Here is a 14847-nt window from a genome sequence, read left to right as displayed (position 1 = left end):
CTGTTTCCTCATCTTTGAAGTGGAACCAATAACAGTACATATGCCTCACAGGGTTGTTATGAGAATCATATGCGTCAGCCCATAGAAAGCACTCAGAGCAATGCTTGGCACATAATAGGCACTTAAATAAATGTTAGCTATTACTGTTTTCAGCTTCCTTGGTGGCTTAGCAGTAAAGAATCTGCCTGCCAATGCAGGAGACGTAAGTTCGATCCCTGGGTCAGGAAGATCCCCTCGAGAAGGAAATGGCAACCCACTCCAGTATTTTTTTGCCTGGAGAATTCCATGAACAGAGGAACCTGGTGGCCTATAGTTAATGGGGTCTCAAGAGTTGGACAAGACTTAGCAACTAAACCACCACCACCACCACCATTACTGTTTTCATTCATTCATTCACTTATTCATTAAGTCTTTTGCACTCAGATAAGAAGTGAATAAATCATAGTCTCTGTTCCTTAAGGGAGCTCACTGAGGTATTCTATGATAATTTTTGGCTCATTTATTCAGGAGATAGTTACTAAGCACTTACTTTGTGCCAGGTGCAGTGCTAGGCTATGGACACAGGGGTGAGGTATCTTTAATAATTCTTCGTTTCCCATCTAAACAGCGTGGACAATAATATTTTCCACAGAGGGATTGCATAAAGAAAGTAGACGTGGAAATGTGCTAAAAATCTGAAAGTGGCCTTTTATCTGGCAGGTTGCCAGTGGGTGGGCATCCACCTGCCCATCAGTGGTTGGACACCAGTGTTCAGCCCCCTCCTTGTCCCTTCCTGGAGGCTTCTTCCCCATGAGGCTAATCCCTTCAACTTCTGCGCTTGCTGCCAGCAAGATGGATGGGGTGGCTTCAGGCCTTCTCTGCTCTGGAGGGAGCTTCCAGGTGCCAGTTCTTGGTGGGCCCCACTGGGTCCAGTGGAGCCGGCTCGCTGGCCCTCTGGGGCTTGCTTCTTTGTGAGGTCTCAGGCCTGGCTCCACTGTGGTCTTGCGGGATCACTTCCTGCAGCTCTATGCTCCAGAGGTGCCTGCCTGGGTTCTGAAGGAGAGAGGATGGGGAAGAAGAAAGCCTCTCCTTTTCTCCCTTCCAGCTCATGGCTGGGGCTGCTCACACGTGAAGTGTTCTGCATAAGAAATGGGGCAGTGGGGCAGCAGGACCGTTTCTTTAGCATCAGGAGAAACGGAGAAATTATTCCGCGCCTGGCTTCAAGCGGAAAATCATCCCAAAGCCCCTTACCCTGTGCCAGCCACCCTGCTGACCCCTTCTCAGATGCCCCTCTGACCCCTTCTCGGATGTGTCATCTTTTAATACCCTCAATCTCTCTGTTGGATATGTACTTTGGGGATCCTTTATTTTTACCCATCAAGAAACTGAGGCCCAGAGATGGTCAGTAACTGGCTCAAGCATACTCAACCAGGTGGAAAACCATGCGTGTCTGACCACAGAGTCAACTCTTGGCCACCGAGTTGTACTCTCCTGTGGAGAGAACGTTTGCAGGGACTCAAGTGTCTTCCCAACTCTTTGTACAGTTAGAAATTTCAGAATTCAGAAATTGCCTAGAAGGCGAGAGCCCTGGTAGACTAGAGTATATCTTTGTAGCACAGACTCAATATATGCATGTATTGACCCAGAGGACATCTTTATGGGCCACGTTCACACTTCTTTCTGAAGGACACCCCTGTCCTGGTCTGAGCAAATCCCTCCCCACTAAGGAGCAGCCACTGCAGACCCCATCCTGGTGACCAGAGAACCAGAGTCAACAGCAGTGGGCCTGCTTCTGAGAAGGAAGTAATCAATGACCCTGGTCAGATACCTGGTCTCAGGCTGGAGCCGTTGGCTTCGAGGGGAGGTGGCCCCTCCTGTCTGCACACACTCCCCAGTGGCTGCGTCTGGCAAGACAGGAATTGGTTAGCAGGAGTTCATTAAGTTTGCCTGCAGACCTCCTGGCCCCTCTCTGCAGTCCCCTCGCCCCCTCCGCTGCCCTCTCCAGCCAAGGAGTGCTGGGGAGTCTGCCCCCACCCACCCCCACCCCCACCCCCGGCTGCTCTCCTGGGCCACAGCTGGTTGCAGTTCTGCTGGGTCTTCCCCAGGCCTGGGCCTGGCACACAATTCAATCTTGACTGTGAGGAGAGCGAGGGAGGAAGCTCCCTCGCTTTTCCATTTTCCTCCTTTGAAAGCTGAGGGCCAACATGTCCGGTGCTCTGGCAGGAAGGAAGAGGCCCTCTCTTCGGGCCCCCTGTGTCACAGCCTCCATCTCCCTCCCCGAAGAGCCTTGTTCTCACTGGGAAGGATGTTTAGTGCCACTCTCTGTGTCCCCATGCTGGGGATGGCTGGGCGCTGCCTAGAGTTCTGTTTGGGGGCATGAATAACTCATCTGCTTAATCCAACAGGACCTTATTGCTGCCTCCTCCAGAACCTCTCTGGACTGCATTTTCACAAGAGCTATTCATTATTATTATCATTACAGCTCTTATTAATGGGGATGGGGTGGGAGCTCTGAGGAATCTTTGGGAGACGACATCACACCGTGGAAAGGAAAGCAGACCAATGGATCTCTTCAGTGCTGGGTTCAGGTTCTCTCTCTGCCCAAAGTCTGTGATCTTTGGCAGTGAACCTATTTGTGAGCCTTAGTGTACCCTTCTGTGAAATGGGGCCATTGAAAACTCATCTGTGTGGTGATGGGAGATTCAGGGGGGTCATGAGTGTGAAGGGCCAGCACATCGCTTAGCACTCTGGGGCTGCAGCCAGTGAATGGTGGTTCTGTTTTTTTCTTTAACCTGGAACAGAGCACCCCAGAGGGACCAGAGGGAGTGGGGCAGGGTGTGGAGAAAAGTGAGTCTTCCCGGTGGATGGTGGATGGAGCTTCACAAAACAGTCCAGGCTGCAGTGCCTGGGTGGACCCCGTGGGTGGCAAGGTGCCAGCCATGGGCCTTTAACTGTTGAGATACTTTCTGTCAGAGCTGTCACTGCCCCAGGAGCCTGAGGGGCCTTGTGGGGTCCAGAGATGTGGCCACTGTAAAGGAGGACCCACCCTGGTTTTTCTCTCTGGGGAAGGACACCCCCAGCTGCTCTGCACAGACCCATCTCCAGCTGGCCACCTCCTCCAGCAACACCCCAGCCTGTTGCTGCCCTTTGTCAAGTTATATAAAGATGTCAGCATGGTGCCACGTGTCTTTGGAACCCCCACCAAATGTCACATGGAGGTTGCTCACTCTTAGGGTCTTCTGGCCTCTTTCAGGGCATTCTGGAGTGAAGGGAGAAGGATCAGGTCTTCTCTATCTCCCTGATACGGTGGGCAGCTCAGAACCCCTGCAGGTCACAAGGAGGAGTCATCCTAGGGAGGGGGACATTAGGTATTTCTGAAAACACTGTAGGAAAATTCTCTAGGAAAGAAACATGTCCTTGCCCAAATTCTTTGTTACACAGCACCAGCTGGGACCTATGTCCTGACGAACAGGAACAAATGCCGCTAGTCCCGCACCCAGGCCTCCATGTCCTCCTGTGTCTGTGTTCAGAGCTGGGATCTCTTGAGGTCCCTGGGGTGCTGGATGCAGGAGCCCAGTGAGGGCCAGCCTGTCCCAGCCCAGCTCAGGCTCATTCTGATGTCCGTAATGCAGCCACGGTCAGGCTCCCGACCCTCTGGGAGCCACAGGGCTACCCTGAAGGTGTTGAAAGAAAAAAAAATCCTACACCTTACACTTGTCTTCTGCTCCCATCTGCATCACCTGTGAATTTGTAAGTTTTTTTTTTTCCTATTTCAATGAGTCACGCATTGATCACGTGAAGAACACAATTACACCCCATTGTTTGAGAACATGCTTTAAGAGCGTCACTGCTTTAGCCCCCCCTTCCAGGCATTTCTTCATCTATGAAATATATCTGGATTCTCATACCTGGGGAAGACCCAAGCCTCATTCAGCCTCCAGGGGAGCCGCCTGACTGGCTAGCAAGGCGTCTTCGGAATGGAGACCTGCTGTTGGCCTCCTGGGCCCCAAACTGATGGACTTCCCTCCACCAAGCAAGAGGGCGGGCTCCCATGTGTCTTTTCTGTTGCAATTATCTCCCTGACTCCTCCCCTTGATACAAAAGGCCCAAGTCTGGGTCCAGAGTAAGTTATTTGTAATGCATTTTCAGAGTCCATATTGCAATATTAGCCATGACTGTCTGCTGTGTAAAAAAAGGGGGAGTTTGCGTTTGAAGTTTAATCCAGCTTCTACTTAAGCTCAGTCCCTGGGCAATCCTTTTTTCTGCCGCTGAGCTCAAACAGCCGGTCCTCAGGTTTGATCTGCTGCCCCACGGAGCCCTGCCCAATGTGAATTTGAAGAGTTTTTTTTTCCCCTCTCAACCAGGGAGACTTGCAAAAAAAAAAAAAAGTCGGTGTGGTCTGCAGTGACGGCCCACCGTGGGTCCCTCCATGAGCCTCTCTGCTGCTGGGGGCTGGGCCCACCTGGCTTCCAGCCTTCCGAGGTGGGGGCCGAATCCCCTCCTGGGGTCTCTGAGGAGCCCCTTTGAGCTCTCGCTGCTGGTGGATGGCAAGCACTGGGGAGTCTGGGAGTCCTGTCTGGCATGTGGGGGGCAGAGAAAAAGGAGGGAAAAAAGAGAGGAAAATGAAAGGCTCGAGTTTGTCGGGAACTGGTGCTGGCGGTGGAAACAGGAGCCGCAGCAGGACGGAACCTGGTGGCCTTCAAAACTTCTCTTCTCCCCTCTCGCCACACGACTCGGAGGATGCAGGCAGTAATTAAAGGCCCCCCTGGCTCCTCATTTTCTGTGCCCATGTCTTTGATCTGGCTCATGTTGGGCGGCTATTTTCATTGTTCCTGTCTTTCTTTCATTCTTTTTTGATGGCAGAAATGATGATCTTTGATTCCAGAGTCGGAGGTGGGCAGGAGAGTGTTACAGGTCTTACATAATGCATCTTTCACATCTTATTTTTAAACGTGGGCATAATCAGGGCTGGGCAGAGGCTGGGCTTGATTTTAACCCATGTTCGGGGAGAGGCGGTTGTCTGCCCCCGTGGCGCTGGCCTGCGGGTAGGTGGGGACAGGCAGTCGTGTGCAACTGAATGAAAATTACTAGAGGAAGCCTTTCCCCCCCACCCCTTTCTAAATATAACCTGAAGGGAGTTTTTCCTAATTGTTCCCTTATGGCCAAAGATGTGCTGAGAGCAAGCAGGACAAGGGAGGCTTAACCTGCAGAGCCCGGCTTCTCTTGGTGGCGGTGTGGGAGGCCTGCACACTGTTTATTGGTGGATGTTAATAAACTATAAGAGACAAGCCACAGGAGGAGGTATATGAGCTGGTAGCTCAGGTAGCCGAGATAAAATGGAGACGTCTGGCCAGATGACGGGAGGTGGGAGGCAGAGGCTGGGAATCCGAGTCTGGCCTGTTTGCACATCCTTTCTGGCTCATCTCCTGAGCAGACTCGGAGGGCTTCCCAGCAGGGGCCCTGTGGCATGGACAGAGATGAGAAGACGAGGCCTTGGTGATAAGAAGCCTGTGATCCAGGCCTGCGAGGGGGATGTGTGTGGCTGATGCCGGAACCACAAGCTCAGATGATGCTGTTGGGGGTCGGGCAGGTGAGGGGGCTGGGTGGGGCTGGGTGACAGAGATCACATGCCTGCGAAGGGAAACGGCTGCTCCCCAGTTCCTGTTGCCGGCTGCCTTGCTGGAGGTTGGATCTGGTGTGGCCCATGCTTCTAGATTTCCATGAGAAGCTGGAAATTCAGGGCTTGATGGGAAATTTCTCAAAAGAGATGAGAGGAAGAAGGCTTTCTTGGTCAGAGGACAGTACTGGCAAAGGCTGGGAGCTGGGGAAGCCCTGTGCTTGGAGGGGGTGAGAGGTGACTGGTCCCCGGGCTGCCAGAGCAAGGTGGGGGCCAGCAGGACAGGCTGGAGGGTCCGGGGCAGACTGAGGGTCTCGGGCCAGTAGCCTGAGAGCATCCAGCTCCCAGGTGATGCATTGAGTTCTTTGGGGCTGGGAGAGCTCTGCACGTGATGTCTGAGGCCACGTGTCACCCCCACTGGATGCTTAGCGTTCATGAGGGCATGGGCCCACCCTGCCAGCAGGGGGACAGGTTCCTGTGAGAACCGCCTCATACTTTGGCTGGTGCTGATGGTTCATTCCTGGGAGGCTGGCCTTCCTGCCCGTCTACTCCAGGCTCCAGTAGCAGGATTTTCACGCACTGAACGCTTCGCTAGGTATTCACTGAGTGCCTCCTATGTGCCAGGCTCTGTGCCGAGTGGTGGGTGTCCTTCTTGGGGAGCAGGACAATTGACAAGTCCCCACGTGACTACATATATCATTAGAGGCCCATATACGTCCAGAAGGAAGAGTGGAAGGCCTGAGAAAGAAGCAAAAGCTTTTCCCAATAATCGATGTTGAAAATGAGGGTGGAGTGATGAATAGGAATAACAGGAGATATAGTCCAGAGAGAACGTTCAAAGACCTGGAGGCAGGGGATGTTTGGCAAGTTGGGGGACTGTCACCAGGCAGGCTTGGGAGCGTGGTGAGCATGGTGGCGGACTGTGGGGATCAGGCCCTATGGGGCCCTCATGGGCCAAAGCGGAGCTGGGGCTGGGGGTCTCGGCATCGTCAGCTCCGCTCTCTGAATTGCTCTGAGGGTGGTGGGTGTAGGCTGGTTAGGGAAGCTGAGGTGATGGTGCAGGTGGTGGGAGTGGAGAGAATGGAGCGTCCTCAATGGTGAAATTGACAGGACCAGGAGATGGATTAAGTAATGGCAGCCAGGGAGTGTGGGGTGCCAGGTTGATCCATGGTTTCTGGCTTGGGCACCGGGGTGAGCAGAGAGTGGGGAGGCCTGGAGGAAGACCAGATCCTTCCCCCGTTTTGACAGCACTGGGCGGGGCAGCAGCCTGGGCAAAGCTGGTGGGGACAGTGGGACTCAAGCGCGAGGAGTCCCAGCCTGGCAGCCGCTCGACCCCAAAACCCCACCCTGTGAGAGGACAGGGCGTCCCCTGAGCTGTCCCCAGCTAGGCCCATCCAGTCCTGTCACACACCTCACCTGTGGTGAGGGGACCTGTTCTGTGAGAGTCCAGAGCAGTTAACACATGTTGGGATTGGATGCTGCCTTGCCCTTGAAGATCTTGCCCTGGGCTCCCTCTTGGCCGCCTTCCGGTGGCTCCCTGCCAGCCCTGGGGCTTGCGTCCTGTCCAGATGGAGGTGGCCTGTCCAGGGTGGTTGTTCCCTTGTAAATCCTCTTGGCCCACCTGGCCGGGCCTCTGAGACCGGGGACAGCCAGCCGCTGTGGGAGTGGCGTGTGTGCCCCTGCCTTTCTGGGCTGACGCGGGAAGGCTGTCTGTTTCCTCCTGCCGTCCAGGCTGCACGCGGATCTGCTTTGCCTGGGGTGGGCACAGCCTGGCGGCCCGCCCTCAGACTCCCCTGGCTGACCGAGCCTGCTCATTTACGACCCCAGTCTTGGGCAGCTCCCGCTTGCAGCTGGGTGGGGGTGGGAGTGCTTCCTGCCTAGCCTGCATGGACGAGCCTTGAGGAGGCTCAGGTTGGGGAGGACTTCTGTATAGCTGGGAATTCTGGGAAGACGGGGCTCCCAGGTGGGCTCCGTGGCCGGGAATTCTGGGAAGACGGGGCTCCCAGAGGGGCTCCGTATAGCTGGGAATTCTGGGAAGACGGGGCTCCCAGGGGGGCTCCGTATAGCTGGGAATTCTGGGAAGACAGGGCTCCCGGGGGGGCTCCGTGGCCGGGAATTCTGGGAAGACGGGGCTCCCAGGTGGGCTCCGTAGCCGGGAATTCTGGGAAGACGGGGCTCCCAGGGGGGCTCCGTATAGCTGGGAATTCTGGGAAGACGGGGCTCCCGGGGGGGCTCCGTGGCCGGGAATTCTGGGAAGACGGGGCTCCCAGGTGGGCTCCGTATAGCTGGGAATTCTGGGAAGACGGGGCTCCGTAGCCGGGAATTCTGGGAAGACGGGGCTCCGTGGCCGGGAATTCTGGGAAGACGGGGCTCCCAGGGGGGCTCCGTATAGCTGGGAATTCTGGGAAGACGGGGCTCCCAGGGGGGGCTCCGTGGCCGGGAATTCTGGGAAGACGGGGCTCCCAGGTGGGCTCCGTAGCCGGGAATTCTGGGAAGACGGGGCTCCCAGGTGGGCTCCGTAGCCGGGAATCCTGGGAAGACGGGGCTCCCAGGTGGGCTCCGTAGCCGGGAATTCTGGGAAGACGGGGCTCCCAGGTGGGCTCCGTATAGCTGGGAATTCTGGGAAGACGGGGCTCCCAGGTGGGCTCCGTATAGCTGGGAATTCTGGGAAGACGGGGCTCCCAGGTGGGCTCCGTAGCCGGGAATTCTGGGAAGACAGGGCTCCCAGGGGGGCTCCGTAGCTGGGAATTCTGGGAAGACAGGGCTCCCAGGGGGGCTCCGTAGTCCTCATGAGCTGGATTTCCGGTGTCAATCCATGGTGGCTCCCCTAGATTTGCTCCTGGGGATTGAGGACCCTGATGTCACGGGACCACTCACTCCCTGACCAGCACTTTGGAGGACTCAGCTTCCCCGTTCTTCATCCTCATCCTGAAAGCAGGCTTTCCAAGAGAGACGTGACCAGGTCTGAGCTGGTGATGGGGAGGCGTATGCACCACGATTGTCAGATGGCTTTTCTCATAGCCTGGTGTCTTTTTATTTCTGCCCTGTTCTCCCACCATCCAACCTTTGGGCTAGTTAATGGCATGAACTTCCTCATAATAGTTTATAAATGTCCCCTTGATCTTGCCCATGGTGATTTGAGAATCTAAATATCCCTGATGTCTGGCCCTGTTACTGTTGTTTGACAACCTGAGAACTCAATAGATGAGGCAGAGACAGCAGTTAGTAGAATTTGGGTAACAAGGATATTTTTTCCAAAATACTCTTATTTCCCTGTTTACATCCTTTCGCTTATTCATGCACATGTGGGTTTGCAGGATTATAACCAGAGGGACTCTAACACATTCTACTTCTTTGTGCAGTGAGTTCATGGCCTGACCTGCCTTTAGAGTCCGTGGTCCGAATAGCAGCTGCTCCTAAGGACCATGTGAGGGCCCAGCCCGAGGTGTGGAGAAAGTGCTGTCATCATGCCTGGCACAGTGAAATTTCCCAGGAGGCCTCTCCTCTTTGTGGACCCTGGTCTGGTCTCCCTCTGCAGACCCTGGTCTTTGTGCCTGGGTGGAGAGGAAAGAATTCTGAATGTGGGGTCAGGAGAACTGAGTTCTGGCCCTGGGTTGCCACTGGGTGGCTGTGAGTGAACATGGCCCTTCATCCCTTGGCTATCAGTTCACCTGTCTAAAGGTGAGGTCCATCTCACGCACCACTGACATGTCAAAATTTGCAGCTCCAAAGAAAGAATGTCCTCATGTGAAGAATGAGTATTAAGTATAAGAATATGCTACTTGTGCAAAGTTCTTCCTTGTGGCTCTCATCCCATCTTTAAAATAAGTGTGAAATAAGTGAAATAGGTTTTACACTTACTTGGTGTAATTTTCCTACATTGCCTTGTGTCCCGAATGACACGGTCAGCTCCATGCGGGGCCTTCTCGGTGTGGCCAGCACTCACTGCCCAGGGATGGCTCACAGGAGAGCTCAGTAGGTACCACTGAGCCAGAGGTCAGAGGGCAAAGTGAGTGGCAGGCACTGGGCACCCCTCTGCTCCTGTCCACAGGGTCATGATTGGAGAAGAATACAGGTGGATGGCCAGGGCAATTCTCTGGTCCTCTAGGGACTAAAGCTCTGTAGCCTGGAGCCTCAGAAGCAGGTGGACAAGCTGTTGGGTACGATGCTTTTCAGCTCTGACCCTCCCTTTTTTGGGTCGGAGGGGGTGCTCAGAGTCGGGTGGGAGTCCTGGGTGGGGGCATTTCCTAGACAGCCACTGTGCTGAAGTCCTGACACCTTCTCAGAGCCACCACCATGGGGCTCAGCTGTAATCATCAGTGTTTACAAACAGGCCACGTCCCCTTTCATCATCCTCACAGCCCTGTGAGGTGGGCATTGGGACCTCATGCCCATTTTCCAGATGAGGAAACTGAGGCCCAGAGAAGTTCTCATTTGCCCGAGATCACACAGCCAGGAGGAAGTGATGGAGTTAGGATCTGAACCTTGCCACCCTCCCTCGGGGTTCCCGCTCTCCAAGACCGACCCCCATGGCTTTGGCCAGCTCAGCTCCACCACAAGCTTGGCTCTCTCCTCCCATCTCTCAGGCCCTCCTGCCGAGCTCGGCGACATCCCATCTGTCAGAGGTTCTGTTCCGGCCAGATGCGAGGCCCCTCCTGGGACCCCAGGCCGGGACAGTTCTCCAGAGGGAGGGGAGGGGCGTCCTCAGGCCTCGTGATTGCTCCAGACCCTGGCTTGGCACGTATGGCCTGGGAGGCTCTGGCAGCCCGAGGCTCTTCCCTGCGGCTGGGCCTTCTGTGCACGGGTTCACCCTTCTTCCCCCGAGCAGGTGGGGTGGGATGTGCTCCGCCAGCCCCATGAGCTCCTGCAGGCCCCAGCAGCTCTGCCCGTTCCCTGGTTCCTTTCTCCCTGGTGGAGAGAGGGGCCTGAGGAATGGTATGGAAAAGGGGGTTGGAGAGAAAGAGGCTCAGGAGGAGGGAAGCTGGGGGGGAAGCAGGCAGGGGAGGTGGGACAGACCTTCTGAGGGTGAAGAAGAAAGGATAGGATGAAAGCAAGCAGACAGGGAAGAGGAAGTGGAGATGGGGGACAAGGTGGCCCCTACCTCGAGAAACAGGAGGGGAATGGAGGGGGCTGGGGAGGAAAGGAGGAGATAGCCATGAGCAGAGATGGAGCATGCTGAGGGGCTGCTGGGTAGGGCATGGAAAGAATTCTTTTTTTTTTAGTGTTTATTTATTTGACTGCACCGGGGTCTTAGTTGTTGCATGTAGGGTCTTTAGCTGGACGTGCGAACCCTTTAGTTGCTGTGTATGGGATTTAGTTCCCTGACCAGGGAGCGAACCTGGGTCCCCTGCATTGGGAGTGCAAAATCTTAACCACTGGACCACCAGGGAAGTCCTGGAAAGAATTCCGATGTTGGAAGATGAGATGGTGTGGAAGCTGGAAAGCCCAGCTCACAACCCTCACAGCCTCCAGGAGCGGCGAGCAGGCGCTTGTGGGTGGTGGCAGAGGCCGTGGGGTTGGGCGTGCCCGTGGACTTCTATCCCTGCACAACGGGCTGGGAGCCGTCACTTTGAAGTCCCTGACATTTGTGGTGAAACAATCTGGTCTGAGGTCTCATTAGCCTCTGCTTTGCTGCACACACTCTGCCATTTAATCTCCCCGTCCGTCAGTCCTTCCAATGCCAAGGTTTGTAAATCTGCACCGTTTGCTTTTTGAAGCCTGTTGCTGACGTGATCTTGACAGTGTTAATACACACATGAGTTTTTCTCTCCTCTCCCCACCCTTAAAAGCATGCAGTAACCAAAGCTTTGCTGCCCAGGGGGAAAGAAGGTGCCGAAAGAGAACCACGTCTCTTTTCCCACGCAAACTTGGAAGCGGCTTAGTCTCTATGCTGGTGGGTTTCCTTTTCCCCAATCCAGAGCAGCTGCTGCCGGTGCTTAAGACAAAGAAGGCCTTTTGTGCTTTGGCTGTTGCCCCAAACCCACCCTTCATCACTTGCTTCCCTTCCCTCTTGTACTGAGTCCCCATGTGGTTTTTCTATGTTGCTCTCCTGAGGACAGAACCACTGACTCTCAAAATCTGGGAAGCCTTTTGGTCATCTTACTGGATAGGCCTGTTGTCCCAAATCTGGGATCCCTTGGAGCTGAGGGACATGAACATTTCTTAGAAAACTATTTCTTCCCACTAGCCTTGATGGACACTGGCACTTATTTGGCTTAAAGGTTGTGCTTTTACAAATGGAGGATGTCTTCAGACCTGCATATTGATGGCTTCTGACCTGTATACTGATGGCTCCTGACCTATATACTGATGGTTCCTTACCTGAATACTGCTGGGCAGACTTGAGACCCAGAGGGAGACCCAGTGGGCTCTGAAGCAGCTGGGGATGGCATCCTTCAACCAGTATTCACAGGTATCTGTGAACATGCATATGGAGTGAGAATTGAATTTTGCGTCTCAGATTCTCCTAATGCTCCTCATTCATTTATTCATCCATCCATTCATTCAATAAATTGATCTCCCCAATTTACGGGCCAAGGCAGAGCTAATCTGTCAGAGCTCTATGGTCTATTTTAAATTTTCAAGGGGAACACCACAATACTCAGCGTCTCCTGGACATGATATGAGCTACTAGCTTGAGGTTGTCCACCATTTCAACATTAGCTTGCTCTGTATTCCTTTTGATTACTTCACATCTTTGCAAAGCTGGGCTTTTGGGGGTTGCTGTGGATAAATAGCAGGTTCTGTATGAAAACCAATGTGGGAAAACAAATGAGGATAGCAGGTCCAATCTGATTCCAAGGCTGGAGAAGTTGTGAGTTGCTTGGAGCAGTGGGAAGGTCTCAAGGGGATTTTAAGCAGGGCAGCAATGTGGGTGGACCTGTGCTCTGCAACGATCTGTATCTGGATTGGACTGGACATGGGGAATCCTGTTAGGGGCCAATGAGGTGGTCCAAACCAACCAACCAACAACCGAACAACCAGCCAGCCACAGTGGCTAGGACTCAAGTGATGGGAGCAAACTGGGGAGGCCGGTGGGTGGATTTGAGACCTGGCTGAATGCAGGATGGACAGGACTTGGTGATGAGCTGTGTAGGCATGAGAGGAGAGCGAGGAAAGGTGTCTGGCATGGGGACATGATGACAGAGAGAGGGCAGAGCAGGAGAGCAGAGCCCATACTTGTTACTTCACTCTGCTTTACTTTTTTGTTTGTTACTGAGTCCTAACATCTTACACGGAGAAGGCAATGGCAACCCACTCCAGTACTCTTGCCTGGAACATCCCATGGACGGAGGAGCCTGGTAGGCTGCAGTCCATGGGGTCGTGAAGAGAGACACGACTGAGCGACTTCACTTTCACTTTTCACTTTCATGCACTGGAGAAGGAAACGGCAGCCCACTCCAGTGTTCTTGTCTGGAGAATCCCAGGGATGGGGGAGCCTGGTGGGCTGACATCTATGGGGTCGTACAGAGTCAGACACGACTGAAGCAACTCAGCAGCAGCAGCAGCAGCAACATCTTACAGGATGATTTGATTACCTACCCCCTTACTGTCCATCTCTCCCACCAGACTGTCAACCCTGAAAGGGCAGGACTTTGCCTTCTTCCCTGTTGTGTGCCTGTCACCCAGACCACACCCTATACAGAGTTCAGAGGTTCCCAGCTTTCTTGGTTCATAATACCTTAGTGTCTGTGATTTTTTTTTTTAGTGTACCTCTAAGCCAAAAGAATTATTTAATAGTTCCCTTTGTTCAGAGTCAGGTGCAAATAACAAGTACTTATGTCCTGAGAACTTAATAGCTGTTTGAACACATAAATTTAAAGAAAGAAGTATATTTCATTTTGCTTTTAGATAATCACAATTACTAATTGTTGTTGTTATTCAGTTGCTCGGTCATGTCTAACCCTTTAGACCTCTTAGACTGCAGCATGTCAGGCTTCCGTGTACTTTACTATCTCCTGGAGTTTGCTCAAGCTCATGTCTGTTGAGTTGATGATGCCATCCAACCATCTCATCCTTTGTTGGATGATGCCATCCAACCATCTCATCCCTTCTCCTCCTGCCCTCAATGTTTGCCAGCATCAGGGTCTTTTCCAATGAGTCAGCTCTTCACATCAGGTGGCCAAAGTCTTGGAGCTTCAGCTTCAGCATCAGTCCTTCCAATGAATATTCAGTGTTGATTTCCTTTAGGGTTAACTGGTTTTATCTTCTTGCAGTCCAAGGGACTCTCAAGAGTCTTCTCCAGCACCACAGTTCGAAACCATCAATTCTTTGGTGCTCAGCCTGCAATGAGGCAGACCTGGGTTCGATCTCTGGGTTGGGAAGATCCCCTGGAGGAGGGCATAGCAACCCACTCCGGTATTCTTGCCTGGAGAATCCCCACGGACAGAGGAGCCTGGTGGGCTACAGTCCATGGGGTCTCAAAGAGTCAGGCACGACTGGGCAACTGAGCACACACACAGCCTTCTTCATGGTCCAACTCTCACATCCGCACATGACTACTGGAGAAACGATAGCTTCAACTAAATGAACCGTTGTTGGCAGAGTGATGTCTCTGCTTTTTAATACGCTGTCTAGGTTTGTCATAGCTTTTCTTTCAAGGAGCAAGCGTCTTTTAATTTCATGGAATGTTGTAAAATGCAGGTTCTGATTCAGTAAGTCCAGATGGGGCCTGGAATGCTGCCCTGCTCATAAACTCCCAGGCAATGCTGATCTGTTGGTCCAGGACCATAGTTTGAGTGGGTGACTGAGATGTCTACTGGGCCACTGTCTTCACTCCTTTACAAACACCCTTTCAAAAGCTATGTCTGTGCTCTCCGCAGAGAGCTTTGCCAGTCCCATGGCATGAATTAGATGGCCTGTTGTCCAGGTGATGCAATTTGAGGTACCCAACACAGCTGCCCTCTTCTCCTTGAACAGAAATCCTTGCCAGGCCTCATCCAGGGCTCTAAGTGACTGAATTCTTGCATGACTGTCAAACCCTCATCAAGAATGTGATTGTTCCTGGTTCCTACCAGCAGGGTGATCTTGGTGGACTTGGAGTGTGCTAGAAATGCGTGCTGGGGCAGATAGCTAGCTGTTTCATCCTGGCTGCTTTATCAGCTAGAGTCACCTGCCTTCAGATGGCTGTGTACCCATCTAAGGCCCAGAATGCTAGGAAGTCCTATGGACTTCCAGACACTCTGCTGCCTTTCTTGGAGCTCAGTCCCGTTGAAGGGAGCTGCTTTCCATCTCCTGGCCTTGATGGTCAG

At 53.4% G+C, this 14847-nt stretch overlaps 1 protein-coding gene and 1 non-coding gene across 3 annotated transcripts in view; one reads left to right on the top strand and one right to left on the bottom strand.

The window, feature by feature from the left end:
* The window catches only part of ZNF423 (zinc finger protein 423), a 345950-nt gene that overhangs the window by 149638 nt on the left and 181465 nt on the right, over positions 1 to 14847 (top strand). The gene's annotated exons all lie outside the window — the stretch shown is intronic.
* On the bottom strand, positions 10914 to 10986 carry TRNAG-CCC (transfer RNA glycine (anticodon CCC)). Its single transcript has one exon. It is a non-coding gene; the product is annotated as a tRNA-Gly (tRNA).

This window comes from Dama dama, chromosome 4 (genome assembly GCF_033118175.1).
Source record: "Dama dama isolate Ldn47 chromosome 4, ASM3311817v1, whole genome shotgun sequence".
Taxonomy (NCBI): Eukaryota; Metazoa; Chordata; class Mammalia; order Artiodactyla; family Cervidae; genus Dama; species Dama dama.
This window is presented reverse-complemented; position numbering and strand designations above follow the sequence as displayed.